Source organism: Macrobrachium nipponense, chromosome 9 (genome assembly GCF_015104395.2).
Source record: "Macrobrachium nipponense isolate FS-2020 chromosome 9, ASM1510439v2, whole genome shotgun sequence".
Taxonomy (NCBI): domain Eukaryota; kingdom Metazoa; phylum Arthropoda; class Malacostraca; order Decapoda; family Palaemonidae; genus Macrobrachium; species Macrobrachium nipponense.
In genome coordinates this window covers 106204129-106223205 of record NC_061110.1, presented here as the reverse complement: position 1 = coordinate 106223205, position 19077 = coordinate 106204129, and the positions used below count along the sequence as shown (strand labels likewise).

Sequence of the window (19077 nt, the reverse complement as noted above, 5' to 3'; positions counted from 1 at the left end):
AGGGGAACGCTTCACGTCCTCTCTCTTTTCTGCTGTGTTGCGATCTTCACCGGAGAGGACGTCTTCCGACGAGTATGCTTTTGAGCGCTTCGGTCGCTTCAAAGATATATCCTCGGCGGTCCATGTGAGAAGGAGGAGGGCTTCCCCTCGCCCATCGTCTTCTCAAAGGATCAGCCCTTTGCCTGAGAAGGAATGTTCTCCATCGAAAAGGATGATTGTGTCTTTGCAACAACAACTTGTTTCGTTGATTGCAGTGAGAAAGGCAAAGCCACATCGCGAGAGGAAGGATGATAGGCTGCCAATCAAGAGTCCAGGCAGTCCCCTTCTCCTTCTCCTCGTTCCGCTCTTTCGCCAGTTGCCTTGCTCTCTAGATTTCATGCAGCTCTCCAGAGGTTGTCTAGAGAGCACGGTTACCATCTTCCCGAACGTGTGTCAGTTGAGAAGAAGAAGAGGTCTTGGTTCGATGGCTTCGAGCCTCTTTTAAAGAATAGTTTCAACCTGTGGCCCCTCAGTCTCCTCCTTCGCAATTGTTATCTTCGAAGGACGACTGGCTCATTCATGCCTCCACTCAAACGCGGTGTCTGAAGGATTTTCAAACAACTTAATCGTTGGTGAAGTCCCTGGGACTACTGGTGAATTTCGAAAAGTCACATCTGATCCCAACCCAATCCATCGTGTATCTGGGGATTCAGATGGATTCAGTGGCTTTTCGAGCTTTTCCGTCCCAGGGACATCAGAGCAAGGCTTAGACAAAGTGTCAGCCTTCCTAAGGAAAGATTCGTGCTCGGTGAGGGAATGGATGAGTCTAACTGGGGACCATTTCCTTGCTGGAGAATTTTATACATTCAACTTCCCTGCCAGATATATACTTAGCTATAGACTCCGTCGTCTCCGACAGAATTTCAAATTTCGCGGCACACGCTACCGGTAGGTCAGGTGATCTACCGCCCTGCCCTGGGTGGCAGGACTAGGAACCATTCCCGTTTTCTAATCAGAATTCTTCTGTCGCCCGGACCATCAACATTGTTGTTGGTTCCTCTCGACTGGTTTTCTTTTTTCACCCGGCAATTGATCTTCTTGACCGACTTTTGGTGACGTATCTGGATTGTTGGATTGGCATACGCTTTTGTGGACTGTTTTGTGGACTTGATTTTGGAATTTTCTTTAATAATGTCTGACTCTGGAATGGTTGTGAGACGTTGTGTGAATGTAGGCTGTAAGGTGAGGTTGCCGAAAGCTTCGGTAGACCCTCACACGGTATGCAAGGGTTGCAGGGAGTATGAATGTTCTTTTACTAATACTTGTAAGGAATGTGAGAACTTGAGTGAGAACGAATGGAAGAATCTAACTAATTATTTAAAAAAGTTAGAGAGAGAAAGAGTGAGGAAGGCTTCTTATAGAAGTTTAAGTAGTTCTAGATCTGAACTAATTCCTAGCTTGGGATCTTCCCCAAGGGTAAGTATTGCTACTCTCCTTCCATTGCAGCCCCTTCTCCTATTGCAGAACCTGTAGATCCAGCAAAAGAACTTGCGGATCTAAAAGCAGCCTTCAAGTTGATGGAAAACAAAATGGCTGCCATTACAAGGTAAGGCTAGTGATTATTCAGTGGAACAGTGATAAGAGTGTCCCCAGTGTAGTGGAGGGGGCATCTGGTCGGCTCAGCAACGCTCCTAGGTCTAGACCTCTTCCAAGCTCACATCCCAGCCCAGAGGAAAGGAATTGTCGAAAACCGAAAGGAGGTTGTGGAGAATCCCCACCGATCAGGTGTCCCTTCGGCGGTTTCTGTGACACCCCAGACTGCCAAGGATCGCTATTGTAAAAGCGTCCTGCGTGAGTGTTTTTCGTCGTCGGGATCTTCATCTCCGAGACGTGATTGGAGAGATTCCGATCGATCTCGGCCACTCAAGAGGAGTTGGAAGGCTCCGACTATTGATTCGAGCCCAGAAAACTTCCCTGAGGAGTCTCCCTCGGGAGTGAAGAAGGCAAGAAGAGCCATTCTTTCAACCAGAGTGAGAAGGAGGCAGGAGGTGGAGGCTATGGACTCCTCCCCTCCTCCTTCCCCTCCTCCCGAAGAGGATAAAGAGGAGGCTACGAAGAGATTCATGATGGCGATGCAAGAGCAGATTTCGTCTTTTGTAGGAGTTCTATCAAAGGAGCCTCCTAGAAGGAAAGACTCTTCCCTTCCGATCAAAAGATCCTCCAGACGTATGGAGGTATCTGCCGCCAGGATCGATACTCCTACTCGAGGTGAGGTTTCCTGTACGAACCTGGATGAACCGATCAGACGTCTGGCACCGGCCAGGAGTGAGGAGTCACCCAGGAGGCAGGAGCCAAGAGCCAGGAGTGAGGAGTCAACCAGGAGGCAGGAGCCCAGAGCCAGGAGTGTAGAGGCATCCAGGCAGGAGGCAGGAGCCAGGAGGCAAGAGCCAGGAGGCAGGAGTCAAGAGGCAGGAGCCAGGAGCCAAGAGGCAGGAGTCAGGAGGCAGGAGCCAGGAGTCCGGAGTCAGGAGGCAGGAGTCCGGAGTCAGGAGGCAGGAGTCAGGAGCCAGGAGGCAGGAGTCAGGAGGCAAGAGTCAAGAGCCAGGAGGCAGGAGTCGGAGACTCGTTCCTGGAGTTTATGACTCTTCTCCAAATAGGAGCTCCTCTCCGTTCAGAGCATAGGAGGTCTTGGAAGGACTCTCCCTCCAAACGTGAACTTTCTCCTTCGTCTGATCGAGGGTTAGACGAGTTGTCTGATGACGAACCTCCTGCTAATGAGGGACTATCGAGTTATAAAGTCTTAGCCTCATTATGCTTCAAGAATTTGGAGAGTTCTTTTAGGTCCGGCGGCTCCTCCTTCTCCTCGTTCTCTCTTTTCGAGCTCGGCTACGGCAAAATCTTCGGCCTTTTTGAAAATGAAGCCTGCTATATCGATGAAGAAGGCACTCCATTCTTTAGATTCTTGGATGGACAAGAAGAAGGAGTTAGGAAAGACGGTATTCTGCATGCCTCCTTCCAAACTACATGGAAAGAGAGGTATTTGGTATGGGACAGGAGAGACTATGGGTCTTTCTCTACCTGCCTCTGCAGATGCCGACTTTTCCAATTTAGTGGAGGCCTCTAGACGTCACTCCTTAGGATCGGTCAGAGCGACGTGGAGCACTTCAAGAGTGTTTTGAAACCACTTTCTAAAGGGACTTTTTGTCACTTTAGAGGTGTTCAACTTTCTGGATTGGTCACTCGGAGTTCTGGCCAACAAATCTAAGGATCCGGAGTTTCTTAAAAACCCAGAGATTCTCCATAGCGTCCTGTCCTGCATGGACAAGGCAGTACAGGACGGTTCGGGTGAAGTGGCTTCCCTTTTTGGTGCTGGTCTCCTGAAAAAGAGATCAGTATATGGATCCCTATTATCGAAAGGGGTTTCTCCGAGCCAGAGGACTGCTTTATTGTTCGCCCCTCTATCGGATCATCTGTTTCCTTCTCAGTTAGTGAAGGATATATCTCGCTCGCTAACTGAGAAGGCGACACAAGACCTACTAAAACAAACGTCCAAGAAAGGACGCCCTGTAGTGTCGGCGATTAAGAAGGACTCTCGTCCTCCTCAGTCAGCCCTTTCGTGGAGGTACAGCGGCTCGTCCCCCTGCCAGAAAGAAGAGCTCTGATAAGAGAGGAAGGTCTTCCTTTAGGCCTTCAAGAAATCGAAGTGACTTGTTGCTCCTTCAAGCACCAGTGGGTGCCAGACTCCTGAACTTTGCAGGAGTATGGGCAAAAAGGGGAGCCGACCCTTGGTCAGTGTCGGTCCTAAAGAAGGATATGTAATCCCCTTCGACAACAGCCCTCCCCTAACATCTACGCCTCGGGAACTGTCAGCGAGGTACAGAGACCCGGTAATGAGAAAGACTCTCCTTCAAATGGTGGAACAAATGTGGGAAAAAGAGGCCATCGAACTTGTGCAGGATCCACACTCCCCGGGATTTTACAATCGCCTTTTTTCTAGTACCAAAGGCATCGGGGGGGTGGGAGACCAGTTCTGGACGTAAGCGCTCTGAACGCTTTGTTCAGAAAAAGAAGTTTCGCATGGAAACGTCCGCCTCAGTAATGTCGGCTCTTCGTCCAGGAGACTGGATGGTCTCTCTGGACTTGCAAGACGCATATTTCCACGTTCCCATTCACCATTTGTCAAAGAAATATCTTCGTTTCGTAATAGGAGACAAGATCTTTCAGTTCAGGGCTCTGTGCTTCGGTCTGTCTACAGCTCCGCAAGTATTCACCACATGAGGGCGAATGTGGCAAAGATGGCTTCACTAGAGGGAATAAACATCTCCCTCTACTTGACGACTGGCTGATCAGGGCCAAGTCGGAGATTCAGTGCTTGGAGGACTTATCAGTAACAAGGAACATGATAGATTCGCCCTAGGATTGCTCGTAACAAACCTCGAGAAGTCACAGCTGATCCCCAGCCAGAACTTGGTCTATCTGGGGATTCAGATGGATTCTCGGGGTTTTCGAGTATATCCTTCGCGAGAAAGAATCACTCGAGGTTTGTCGAGAATCTCGAGCTTCTTAGAGAGAAAAAACAGTTCAGCGAGGGATTACCTGAGCCTTTTAGGGACCCTGTCCTCACTAGAAAAGTTCTTCTCTCTGGGGAGACTTCACCTTCGCCCTCTTCAGTTTTTCCTCAAAGAGGTGTGGAGTTGGAAGACGGGACAACTCTCGGACATCTTCCAACTTCCACAAGAGGTAAAAGATCATTTGAAGTGGTGGATCCCTCCTCTTCAAAAGAACGAGGGCGTATCGCTTGCCCTGCAGAACCCAGACAGTGTTTATACCGACGCTTCGGAGTCGGGATGGGGAGCGACGCTAGGAGCAAGGGGAGGTGTCAGGCACCTGGACAAAGGAAACAGGTGTCTGGCACATCAATTGCAAGGAACTAGTGGCCATACACCTAGCCTTAAAGTTCTTCGAAGAGATAGTCAGAGGCGGGGTGATACAGATAAACTCGGACAACACCACAGCTCTGGCTTACATACGCAACGCAAGGAGGCACGCACTCTTTCTCCCTATCAGTTAACAAGACACCTGTTAACCGGACGGAAGAAAGAGGCATAACTCTCCTCACAAGGTTTGTTCAAGGGATCAAGAATGTGAGAGCGGACAGACTGAGCAGGAGGAATCAGGTCCTTCCCACAGAATGGACTCTACACGAAGAAGTGTGTCGAAGTCTTTGGTCCCTGTGGGGGAGACCTCACATAGACCTGTTTGCGACATTCCTCTCCAAAAGAATAGAGATATTTTGCTCTCTAGTGGAAGATCCGAGAGCCTTCGCAATAGACGCGTTTCCTCCTGGATTGGTCGGGGTGTGGACGCATACGCCTTTCCCCCGTTCAAGATCATGGGGGAAGTGCTCAGGAAGTTCGTAGCTTCGAAGAACACGAAGTTGACGCTAATAGCCCCATTTTGGGCCAGCCCAGGAATGGTTCACGGAGGTACTGGAGTGGATAGTGGACTTCCCCAGATCGCTTCCAAACAGACCAGATCTACTCAGACAACCCCACTTCGAGAGGTTTCATCACAACCTCCCAGGTCTCGCTCTGACTGCCTTTCGACTATCGAAAGACTTGTCAGAGCGAGGGGTTTTTCTCGCAAGGCTGCATGCTCTATCGCTAGAGCCCGCAGAGCTTCGACGAGAAGAGTATACCAATCAAAGTGGGAAGTCTTTAGGAGGTGGTGTAAGGGTCAAAAGCTGTCCTCCTCCAGTACCTCTATAGTGAATATTGCCGATTTCCTCCTCTTTCTGAGAGAGGAATCACACCTATCTGTCTCAACAATAAAGGGATACAGAAGCATGCTGTCTTCAGTATTTAGGAATCGAGGCCTAGACATTGCAAGCAACAAAGATCTACACGATCTAATTAGATCTTTTGAGACTTCAAAGGTGCAGCTACTCCTAGAACACCTAGTTGGAATCTAGACGTGGTCCTGAAATTCCTTTCATCGGATAAATTCGAGCCTTTACATCTGGCTTCCTTCCGCGACGGTTCACTAGGCAAATGCTTGTTCCTGGTGGCTCTCGCTACAGCCAAGAGGACGAGCGAATTGCATGCTCTGGATTCCACGGTGGGGTTCAAAGGAGGATGACTGCCTATCCTGATTTCTTTCCCAGACAATGTTTTCTGGCAAGAACGAAAACCCGTCAAAACCGCCTTGGCCCCAGAAGTTTTGAGGTAAAAGGCCTATCTAACCTAGTAGGCAGAGAGATAGAGAGGTCTCTCTGTCCAGTGAGAGCTCTTAAATATTATTTAGAGAGGAAGAGACAGATGGGAGCTTGTCAACAAGGTCTTTGGTGTGCGGTGAAGAACCCCAAAAGACTCATGTCCAAGAACGCCTTGGCTTTCTTTGTGAGAAGCGTAGTTACGGACGCTCACAAGAACTGCTCGGAGGAATCCTTCGGTCTTCTAAAAAGTCAAGACCCATGAAGTGAGGGCAGTAGCAACGTCTTTGGCGTTCCAAAAGAATATGTCTCTAAAAAATATCATTGAGAACTACTATGGAGGTGCAATTCAGTGTTTGATCATTATCTGAAGGAGGTGAGAGTGACCTATGAGAAGTGCTTCTCGCTAGGTCCTTTTGTATCAGCAGATACATTGCTGGGTCTTGGAGCAAAGACTGATCCTTAATTTTGTGTTTTTATCGTACATAAACCCTCTTGTCAGATATGTGCTTGGTTTTCTATTAGCAAGCTCACTAATTGTCGCACGGGAGCATAGTGTCATTGCTGTTAGGGGATCAAGGGTATGTATGGCCTAGTAGGGGAGTACAAAATTTTTTTTTTGTATATTTTGTAATGAAAGTGTATTTATGTTTCGAGTTTTTGGTGTTTGTAAGGAGTTTCGGGATAACTCCTTACAATCTTAGAAACTAACATGGATGTTAGGATCAGGTGATCGGGATCGGTTTTGTGCTCCTTGAACAAGGTGTATTGTCATGTAGTGGAAATAGCACCCATGACAAAGGCACTTAGGCTCTGCCGAGTAAGTGGATAAGGACCCCATTTGGCAGACCCACAAGAACTCTTAGCCATAGATCAATATCTCGCTGAGGCTCTTGAGGCTAAGCAGACTCCAAGGCAGTAGCCGCGAAGTCTTCAGCCTAATAAGGTAGGAACCAAGGTTTATTAATACCTACAACATATGTTGTTTACCTGTCTATTTCAGTAGCTAGCTGTCTCTTACCCACCACCAATGGGTGCTAATCAGCTAAGTATATATCTGGCAGGGAAGTTGATTGTATAAAAATTATATTGTCATGTTACAATAAAGTTTTATACATACTTACCTGACAGATATATACGATTAATGGCCCACCCAGCCTCCCCGCAGGAGACAGGTGGAAGAGAAGAATTCTGATTAGAAAACGGGAATGGTTCCTAGTCCTGCCACCCAGGGCAGGGCGGTAGATCACCTGACCTACCGGTAGCGTGTGCCGCGAAATTTGAAATTCTGTCGGAGACGACGGAGTCTATAGCTAAGTATATATATGTCAGGTAAGTATGTATAAAACTTTATTGTAACATGACAATATCATGTTTGTTTCCTTGGGGAGACTGCACCTCAGACTGTTATAATTTTTTCTCAAGTACAATTGGAAAGAAAACAAGAATCTACACATGATCTTGGAAATTTCAGGAGAGGTAAAACATCACTTGAAATGTTGGCTAGATCCAGTGTAGCTGTCGGAGGGCGTGTCTCTCAAGCTTCAGAGCCCCGACCTAGTGTTGTTCTCCGACGCGTCCACCACGGGATGGGGAGCATCATTAGGGGAGAGAAGTGTCAGGCACCTGGAGAGGGGAACGGGTGTCCTGGCACATAAACCTAAAGGAAATGGCAGCCATCTTTTTAGCTCTCCAGTTTTTCCAAGAAAAAGTCTCTCATCGAATAGTCCAAGTCAACTCAGACAACATCACAGCTCTGGAGTACTTGAAGAAGTAGGGAGGAACACAGTCTCGGTCCCTTTTTGGTCTGGCAAAGGAGATCTTGCTGTGGGCAAGGGCACTGGACGTCATGCTCCTTACGAAGTTTGTAGCAGGAGTAGAGAACGTCTGGGCAGATCTCCTCAGCAGACGAGGTCAACTTCTGCCAACCGAGTAGACTCTGCATCAGGAGGTATGCCAAGAGCTGTGGGGGTTATGGGGACGTCCGCTCGTGGATATCTTTGCGACGTCCAGATCGAAGAGGCTTCCACTGTACTGCTCCCCAGTATTCGACCCAGCTGCAGTGACGATAGACACACTTCTCTGGGACTGGACGGGGATGGACCTGTACGCCTTTCCCCGTTCAAGATCTTAGGGGAAGTCATGAGAAAGTTTGCGGCGTCGGAAGGGACGAGAATGACTTGTTCGCCCCGTTCTGGCCTGCGAGAGAGTGGTCACAGAGGTCATGGCCTTCGTAGTAGACTTCCCGAGGACGCTTCCAGTAAGGACAGATCTACTCAGACAGCCCCACTTCGAGAGGTACCACAGAAGCCTCTTCACTCTGAGTCTGACTGCATTCAGACTATCCAAAAGTTGGCCAGAGCGAGAGGCTTTTATACGTCAATGGCGAAAGCTATCGCCAGTGCAAGAAGAGCGTTTTCCAACGCAGTGTACCAATCGAAGTGGACAGTCTTCAGGAGTTGGTGCAAGAAGAACGGCATTTCCTCCACCACGACCTTTGTGAGCCAGATTGCTGACTTCCTTTTTTGAGAAGGGATCTAAAACTTGCAGTCTCTACAATCAAGGGTTATAAGAGTGTGCTTTTAGTTGTCTTTAGGCACAGAGGCCTGGACTTGGCGGACAACAGAGACCTTCACGATCTCTTGAGATCTTTCGAAACAATGAAGGTTCAACAACCCAAGTTGCTGTCTTGGAACTTGGATGTAGTTCTGAAGTTCCTCATGTCCAGTCCATTCGAACCTATGCATGAAGTGCGAGCTTTTATGAATTCTTCTTGGTTCCATAACAATATGTCATAAAGGACATATGAGCTGTCACTTATGGGAGATGCAATTCTGTGTTGACCTCCCATTACACGAAGGATGTCAATTTAACCTACAAGAGATCCTTTTCTCTTGGTTATTCATGTCTGCGGATACGTTGCTGGGATAGGGAGCCGACACTGATCCTTAACTAGTGAGTTAATTTTTAGTTCAACTTAGTGATTTTTATTGGGGTTTTTGTTTTTGAAGGAGTTTGGGGATAACTCTTTTCAAATTAAGCGCTCCAACCCTCGTGTTAGGATCAGGTGATCGGGATCGGTGTTGTTGCCTCTTAATTATGCTAATAGGCCTAGGTATATGGTCATATGAGTGGATTAGCACCCATTGGACAAATGCCAGTTAGGCTCTGCCGATTAAGTGGATAAGACCCCATCGGCAGACCCACAAGAACTCTTACCCATAGGTCACATCCTCGCTGAGGCTCTTGAGACGAAGCAGACTCCTAAGCAATAGCTTGGAAGTTAACCCTCTGTCTGAAAAGATAGGAACCAAGGTTTATAAGAGGTCCTTCTGATAACTTGTGGTGTTCGGTCAGGAAGCCAAGTTTACCAATGTCAAAGAATGCTTTGGCTTTTTTCTTGAGGGACACCATCAAGGAAGTGCATTCATCCTGTCAAGACAGTGATATGAAAGTGTTGAAGGTGAATGCGCATGATGGTGGGCTATTTCTACGTCGGTAGCCTTCCAAAAGAACATGGCACTCAATGACATCTTGAATGCCACATTTTGGCGTTGTAATTCAGTGTTTGCCTCTCACTACCTTCGGGAGGTGAGGATTACATACGAGAACTGCTACTCTTTGGGCCCATATGTCGCAGCAGACACTATACTGGGGACAGAGAGTAGCACTCTTCCTATCATTTAGAAAATAATATGTTAGTTTGGACTTTTTAATTTTATTTCTTTTTATTTTTTGTTTTTATTATGTTTATGTAGGTGTTTAGTTTTTGTGGTGCTTGGGTAGGCCGCCTTAGGCGGACTTCCCTCCATTAGCCTTGGTTATACGAAGTTTAACCATATAGGCTAGGTCAGGTGGTAATGTTTTTGCTTCGCCCTCATAGTAGGGTAAAATGTTTTTGTCACAGTGTGGTCAGCCCCACCCCGCCCCCTTGACAAATCATCTGGAGCGCACCAGCTACATAGGTCACGTCCTTGCTGGCACCTCCAGTGAAGCATTAACAGCATTCGGTGTCTAAACAACACCTATATGATCTGTCACATTGTGGTCACGCTCCCCGTGACAGTTCATTAGAGCGCACCAGCTACACAGGTCACGTCCTTGCTGGCACCTCTAGGAATGCAGTACCGAAATTGGAGGTCTATAATATAGGATCTAGTTGCATTGTGGTCACGCCCCGTTGACAGATCCTCTAGAACTCAACAGCTTCACCAGGTCACTACCTACTGGAGTCTCTAGTAAAGCAGAAGCAGACTTGGGTGACGGTACTCACGAAGTCAGCATATGCTAACAGTTAAGGAACCAAAATATCAATCATATATATGAAATTGTTTCCCAAAATCGAATCTGTCTCCCCCTTCCTCCACAGGTGGGATTCAGCTATATATATATCTGGCAGGTAGATTCATGAACAAAATGATATTGTTATGATACAATAAAGTTTTGTTCATACTTACCTGGCAGATATATATAATCAAAGTGCCCACCCACCTCCCTCAGGAGACAGTGGCACTAGAAAAATCTGACAGAAAATGGGAATGGTTCCTTACGCCCGCCTCCCAGCGCGGAATGGGGATACTACCACTGGGCCGACCACTGCGTGTGCCGGGAGTTTTGAAAATTCTGTCGGACTTAGGAGATTACAGCTATATATATATCTGCCAGGTAAGTATGAACAAACTTTATTGTATCATAACAATATCTTATTATTATTATTATTATTATTATTATTATTATTATTATTATTATTGTTGTTATTCATTGTTTCAGAATTTTGAGGAAGATGAAAATGACAGGATTTTGGGAGGTATGTCTTAGTTTTTTCTATGAACATTGTCATTTTGATATATAGGTATGGATACTATGTCTGTGAAATATATTTGATGATGATAGCATGTACTATAACTGCATCCTAGACAGTTAAATAAAGACTTTGAATAACAGGAAATATGGTCAGGTATCTCAGTCAGAGATAAATTACTGAGTTGTTTGGAATTATTTGATATTAAAAGGCTCTAGCTGTTAGCCAAATTGAACTGAAATAGAAACTGATTTGTTTTGACTTACATTTTCCTTCTTTTCCTCCGTTCTAAGGCAGAGGTTCACCGCGCAGTCTCATGAATGAAGAAACAAATGTGAATTTCCCAGAGGAAAGGGATTTTATAAAACATCCTCTCACTTGAAGAAGTTCAGCAAAATGATGGAAAAGATACAGCACTGCTCTTCGTTTAGTTTATGAAATCATATCAACAACTTCATGGTGGTCGGTGTTGTCCTTGAAAGAAAAACTTGACGCAGCTGATCATCTCTTCGTTAAAATGTTACCAACACTGTCAACCACACTTAAGTGACTCTAGGTCCCGACTGTGACACATTATAAGTTCCTCCAGACACTTCCATATATCACTCCCTTGTACATGTAATGCCCTGAGCATAGTTGACAATCTGTGACTCATTCATTGTTTTCTGCTCCTCCATCAATCTATTTATGTGGATCTTCAATGTCTAGTTCATGTCCACTCCTAAGAAGGTAGGGTACCTTTCCTTCATTTCCTTTCCGTTTCCAAAATGGGTGCCCTCCCTTCCTCCATATATCATTCCCAAATAAGGAATCCTCTCATTCTTCACATCCCATTCCCAAAAATGGAATCCTATCATACTCTACATCCCATTCCCATACAGGGTGTCCTATCATCCTACTTGTTCCACTCCCAAATAGGGTATCCCATCATCCTCAAGGATTCCATTCATAGACAAGGAATCTTATCCTCCATATTCCATTCCCAAACGGGCTATCCTATCATTCTTCACAATCTATTCCCAAGCAGTGTCCCATAATTCTTGACATTCCATTCTCAAACAAGAGTATCCTCCTATCCCCCCATTCCATTTCCGGAGTATCCTCTTATCCTACGTGTCTCCATCCTAAACAAGGCGCCCTATCATCCTCCATATCCCCTTCCCAAACATGGTATCCCATCAACCTCCAGATTCCATTCCCAAACAGGGTATTGTATCCTCCATATACCATACCCAAACTGGATAACCCATCATCATAAATATTCATTTCTAGACAGGGTTTCCTCTCATACTCCACATTCCATTCCCAAATATGGTATCCTATCATCCTTCTTATTTCACTCTTGAATAATGTATCCTCCAAATGTGATACATTTAGCTAATTATCGTTGAATGTATGTATATCTCTGAACACAATTTCCCCATTTTAGTATTATTTAGCCATATTACCCTTGAAAGAACTTTATACCTTGTTAATTACCAACACGATATTGTACGCTTCTTATTTCACATTAAAGGTAAAGTGATATTTTCAAATTTAAATTCGGTTAACATTCACAAAAGCTTATGTCAAAGATATATACTTACATCTGTCACTTCTTTGGTTTTGATTTTAAATTCAGATAAGAATACTATGAATCCATTCATCAGAAATGCTGAGAATCCCACTTCGTACCCACATTGTACATCACTTAGCACCTTTTGTACCTCATTATGGCACATTGATGCTTACAGGGAAGTTTTGTGGTTTGTCTTAATATTTAGTAAGGTTTGTTATTAGCCTTCTGCCTACATCTTCTCATTTTATATGGCTTATGAGAGAGGTGAATTGCACCCAGAATAATTTAGAAGATAATCTTGTATGTTTATTGCTTGAGGAAATTAATTATGAATGAGGTAATGTGTTTGAAGTTTATTTTTAGAGAGCCATAGTTATCATTAGAAAATAATTGTCGACTTTCTAGGCACAACTGCTTGTTAAATTTCCAGGTACGAATGATCACTATGGGCGTAGGTCAGTGCTTGTTATTGCAGATGCACGTGGCTGTTCAATTTGCCAAATGTAAATAATTATGATGTTACAACCAATTGCTTAATGTTAACAAAAGTAACTTATAAATATGCAGAACTTTTTTATGATTATTTAAGATGTGATAGATATGTTGCTCTGTTACCTTAATTCCTTTGAGCAGTTAACCTCAGATAGGTGTTTGTGATTGGGATCTAATTATGTAACCTTTGTTAATTCTTCCCCAGTTTGTGCAGTTCAAGTAACATTAAAATGCAAATTATTATTGTGAAAATAATAGAGAGAGGCGGGGGTTGGGTTGGAGTAATATGATATGTAATATTTCCTATGATTGTTGATTCTTACTGAATGACAGCTATGGTTCTCTTTAAACATCGGTAAAGCATTCTTTTTAAAGAAATCTTAAAATTTTTTATTTTTGTCATTGAAGTAATACTGTCTGTGCATTACTACTGACAGTTTTCAGTCACTTTTGATGTTTCTTTAAAATTATGCTATTTTTATAAACTGTACCTACTTTATCTCCTTTTCAAGAACACTTTTGTAAACATAAGCAGGATACCTATCTCATGCTAATTAGGAAAATGTACTTGTTACAAAAGAAATCCCTTAATTAGCATTCATTTGTTCTTGCATATTGTAGTTTGCATGCTTCTTATCTTGTGTTACTCCTTTATCAATAAGTTATTTGTTTTGTTTTACAAAGGGATTCTTCCATGTTGGTTATAGAAACTCTTAACCCTTGTGATATATGCCACGACTGTTGCTGCCAATAGAGAGTTTCAGTCGCACGGTGAGCTATTGCCCTTCAAGATCCCTTGTAGGTGGCACCAAATTATTTTGCAGTGCAGTTCAGATTCAGCTTCATTCCATTATGTTTTTATCTTTTACTTTTCTACTGTACCCCTTAGTTTTTTCTCGCTTTCAAAAGCCGTTTTCTAACTTTATCTGGATTGCACTATTTTGCTCTCATTTTCTCTCTTCATTGATAAGTAAAAATGTGACTGTGGGTGGTTTTTGATGCTTCATTTATAAGTTTGAGTTCCAATGAGTTGATTTGTTGTTGGAAATTGTAGCCATTTTTCTGATAAGTCGAATTATTAGATTGGCCTTTTCATTCAATAACATTTCAACTGTAGCAACTATAACAAATGTCTTTAACTCTGATGAGTAACTTGAGATGTTGCAAAGTCATATTACAGAGAAACAGACAACTTTAGGACCCAAACCATGAAAAAGTTTACACATCACATTTTTTAACAGAGCCAAACTTTAAATTCACTTCCAATCATTTCTTTATAACAGCTAGCCTACCATCATACCAGAGATCTGAAAATGTTTTGTTAAAACATGCTACTTTTAAATAAGTTTTCTGAATCTGGAGTGAACATTTTTCATGTGCACAAAGTTATCAGTATATTGTCAGATAATTTGTAGTCTTTCAACTCTCTTGGTTCATGGGTTTGTTATTCATTTGTTTTTGTCCAGCTTCCTCGTCCCATAGGTATAACAGATTTTTTATCTGCATTCATAATTTTACTTTGCAAGAAAATGAAAATAAATAACTTAATTTGTTTAGCTTTTATTTATATTCCATTATGTTCTGTTAATATATGATTTTATCTTGTGTTCATTTGGGTTTTGAGTTTTATCACTGAACATTGAATTTTTCTTTCACAGTCTGTCTGATTTTGCTTGCATATTTAATTACACTATAAGAGAGAGAGAGAGAGAGAGAGCACATTAAGAGGATAAATGGAAGCGAATAAGTGAGTTGAGAGAGAGAGTACATTAAATTAAGTGAATAATGAAAGTAATAAGTGAGTTGAGAGAGAGAGCATGTTAAATTAAGTGGATAAATGAAAGTGAATTTGAGAGAGAGAGAGAGAGAGAGAGAGGTGGGGGCCAAATTTGAGTTACTGGCTTTCCAGTACACTTTGCTACTTGATGCATTGTAGTCGAATTTCATATGTACAGGTAAAAATTTTTTTTTTTTCTAGGAGGGTAGAATGGGTGAGGAAATTCCATTTCCATAGGGGGTTAGATTGCCAAGTTTGAAGTCAAGTCCATTCCTTTAAGGGCCTTATTGTGTTTGGTTAATGTAGTACTAACACATCTGTAGATAGTAATTTTCTACTCATTTCATTCCCTCTTTTCCTTTCATTATTTTGTTTCATACTTCACAACTGCAAAAATACAACTTCATTTACTTTTTTTGCTTTATGCTCTTAATCTGTGTGATCAAACTTACTCCAGTTCTTTTTGGGACTTCATATCACTAAGTCTAAAAGCAAATGTTAAATTTCATGAATGGTGTGAGTGCTCCTGCTTATGTCAAATTTGGCAATTATCTAATATTAATGTTTCAAACCATATTGTACATTTTGTTATTGCATGTGAACATTATTTAAACAAGGCTCTTTGTTCAACAGACATACAGAAATGAAACTAAATAAAGACTTCAACGTGGTAAGCAGGGAGGTCATTCCCGCCAGAGGTCTGGGATCCCAAAATGTTCCTGAAAGGATTACGGATGTTTGAAAGGATTTTATTTCTGCCAAGGCCAGAGTCCCTACGAGTCCCTCTTAAAGTCTCAATGTTTTCTTATGAACTTAATGTCAAGTCCATGCCAGAGCCATCTTCTTTCATGCCAGTAAGAGTGGTAACCTTTCACCTTTTATCTGTAGAGCCCACATGGGCATCTCAGGTGAGATGGTCAGCATTCCTGTAAGTTCGGTCTTGTTACTTGGACGAGTTTTGAATAAGCCAAGTGACAAAGCAAAGTGATTTTTATCTAATTTGTATGATCTCCAAGTTGGTTTTCTATTGAATACAATATTTGAATTTATAATTTGTCAAAACACGACTTTTTTCATGGGAGACATCTATTCCCTTTCAGTTCTAATTGGCAAGAGTTGCTGGTAAATGACAACCACAACTTTATGTACCCAGTTAAAGTGCTAAATTATCACAAGGAGTCCGCAGATAGTTCTTGGAAATCATGATAAAATTTGGGTACAGAGAAGTCTTGCAACTTCGCCATTTTCGTATATGTTTGCTAAATTTGGAAGGAAGTTTTTTTACAACAGATTTTCAAAAAGTGAATCATGAGGTTTTTAACAGATACTGATGTATATTGAAATGTTAGATTACATTAAATAACTATCAAATAACATTCATTTCTGAATGAAATGCCACTGACTTGTTTCAATGATAAGTTTGATCTATGTTTACATGATGCTGACCAAAGAAATGTATTCAATTTTGACTTGTAATTTTTGGTCTTTTGGTAACTTGGGTACATGAACACATGTAACAGTATCAGATAAGTTTGAATTTATTGATTTAAATTATAACCTGCTCCACTGGACACTTATGGACACAGCAATCACTTAGAAAAACAATCTTTTGAGTAACGTTAATGTGACCAATGATGTCATACTTACCAGGTATACAGAACAGATGCTCAAGTGTATTTGCTACTGTGAGATTCATCAGTAATTGTTGGTCGTACTGAATTGCCCATGATTTGTATTGACTGTATGTCTCTGGGGAAGTAGTTGGAAGGTGTTCATGTGGTAGTCTGGTGGTCTTGTAAAAGTATAACTTGACTTTTTTTTTGGGTATTGACAAAAGGAGCAGTTCTCAAGAGACACTCCTTATGTGGGATGCTAGAGACTTGTTGATATATTGTGAATTTGTGGAGTTTAGTCATGTGATGATTTGTTGTGGTATTGTGCTATTAAATTATGGTACTTGGAGTCTTGCAAAGTAGTACATTGGTGTAGTCTGAGACAGCTGTTTATCTCTTGCTTTTTCCATTGTCCAAGGCCATTTGCTTTTGAGATCTGATTTCCTTGAGTGAAGGTAAGGGTTCATCTTTCACATCATAGTGAATGTGAAGAATGAATTATAATAAAGAAATATTTCACCCTCGAAATTCAAACTACTATCCATGTTTCATGCAGTGTTGTTGTTGTTGTTTTTTTTTTTTTTTTTTTTTGATACTGCTTTTATCTTGTTCCCTCTGTCACCAGAAGCAAGCAGGTTCTCTCTCTCTCTCTCTGTACTTATTACTTCTGGTATAACTAGATGACTGCCAGCACAGCAGTTTCCAGTGTGAGGTGTATCACCTAAGCAGAATGGATTGAAATAAAAATAAAACCACATCCACATTCCAGGCTAAATCTTCCTTCCCTTCATACCAGCTCATGCTCATCGTGAGCATACAAGTTATGTATTTATTAGTTGCATAACATATAATCAGTTAGTTAATGCCAGATAGTACAAGTTTATTTCCTGTAAAAGTAGGTATGGTTACACCTACAAATCATAAAAAGATACCGAACAGCATATGGATAGTGTGCTGAAATAGATTTGTGTAAATGCTTTACTATTTTTACTTTACAAGTAAGTGTACATTTTGCAGACTAAGTAAAGTGGCCATATATTTTCCCAGTATGCTTCTAATTAACAGAAAAAAAAAATAAAGAAATGAAACAGCGTACAAACTAGATAACTAAAATAAATAAAGATAGGAAAGTTATCCGTAGCTTCGTTTTGAAGAGTAGAATGTAATGCCAAAGAGGTTGTGACACATTATAAAGGCAAGGTTTTGTAACTTCGGTTTGGAATTGGGCGAGAGGTTTGGTTATAGGATCAATATATGGTGCAAGGCAATGCAATCTGAAGTCCTTGAGTGACATGGCCTCCACAGATATTCCAGTTAGTTGAATAAAGTGCAAAATTGAAACATGAAATGTTGAGCACTCCCAGCTAACTACAAGGATTGTATTATCATACTTGGAGTTAAAGGCCATTGTTAAATGTCAAATTCTTTTGACAATAATTCGTTTTAATTACATGCAATTTAACATTCCAGCACAGACAACTGCTTCATAATTATAGAAAGCTGATTGACACTGATGATTGATTTGCATTTGTGCAATGTAAACAATGAAAGAGATGGTCAGACGGGATTGACTTTAGTGCTGGCGAAGGAGGAGGGAAGAAGGAGAGGCATACTATTTTGTACTCGCACAGTAAGAGTAGCGCCTCAGTGGCGTGGTTGGTATGGTGTTTGCGTTTCACCTCGGTGGTCGCGGGTTCGATTCTCGGCAATTCCATTGAGGAGTGAGAGATGTGTATTTCTGGTGATAGAAGTTCACTCTTGACGTGGTCCGGAAGTCACGTAAAGCCGTTGGTCCCTTTGCTGAGTAACCACTGGTTCCATGCAACGTAAAAACACCATACAAACAAATCACGCAGTAAGCAGTATTACTTTTTTTATAGTGCCATTTACGTATTCAGCATAAAAAGTACACTTGAAGTGAATGTCTGGTTTTTTTGTGACTGAAATGCAGTACTGTCACCTGTTGGGCAGTGCAGTGGTTTACATCAGAAGAAAGAATTTTGTGTAGTATGCAGCAATTGGGTGCAAAAGCAGAACTTATTGAGGGCTTTAAATAAGGAAACTACATAAAATGAACACATATTTGTACTCCAAAAAGCAGTATGTAAAATAGATATACAATTATCAATTCTTGCGAGGTCAGTCATGCAATTACGCCGCCTGTGACATAGTACTTGTTTCCATGCATTGCTGTGCAGCATTTACAAGAAAACATTTATGGTGACTGCCCAAATTTCAGTAAACAGTGAATGACAAACATTTGACAGTTTTCAGCTTATCCAATTAGAAAGTATACCAAGATGTTATGTATTAGATTAAATCTAATTAATCCTATTCCTGCTAGATGAGCAACGTGTTGGATCAGCCCTGAACAAAAAAGGATTTGCTCGTTCTTTTTTCTGTATAAACTATTCTTTGGCTAAGCTGCCAGCATGGAGGGTCTTACAAATACTAAATGTTAGTCATAGGCCTCAAGAAAAGCCCTTTTCTCAGTTTCCTTTGTTAATCTACTGTAATGAGTGTTACATTACTAATAGGCTGTTATTACTGTTAATTTTTTCGAACATCGAAAACATGTCCAGTGATTAGCCTACTGAAATTCATTAATTAATTACTCGTGTCCTAATCCTTACCAGTGGTGAAGGA

General features: G+C 42.2%; 1 long non-coding RNA gene across 1 annotated transcript in view; it reads left to right on the top strand.

Annotated features, from left to right (window-relative positions):
• Positions 1 to 17212, top strand: part of LOC135218648 (uncharacterized) — a 38970-nt gene extending 21758 nt beyond the window's left edge. Inside the window, exons 3-4 of the long non-coding RNA XR_010315371.1 lie at positions 10961 to 10997; positions 11285 to 17212. This is a non-coding gene — a long non-coding RNA (uncharacterized LOC135218648). The remainder of the gene's footprint in view (positions 1 to 10960; positions 10998 to 11284) is intronic.
• The last annotated feature ends 1865 nt before the right edge of the window (positions 17213 to 19077 follow it).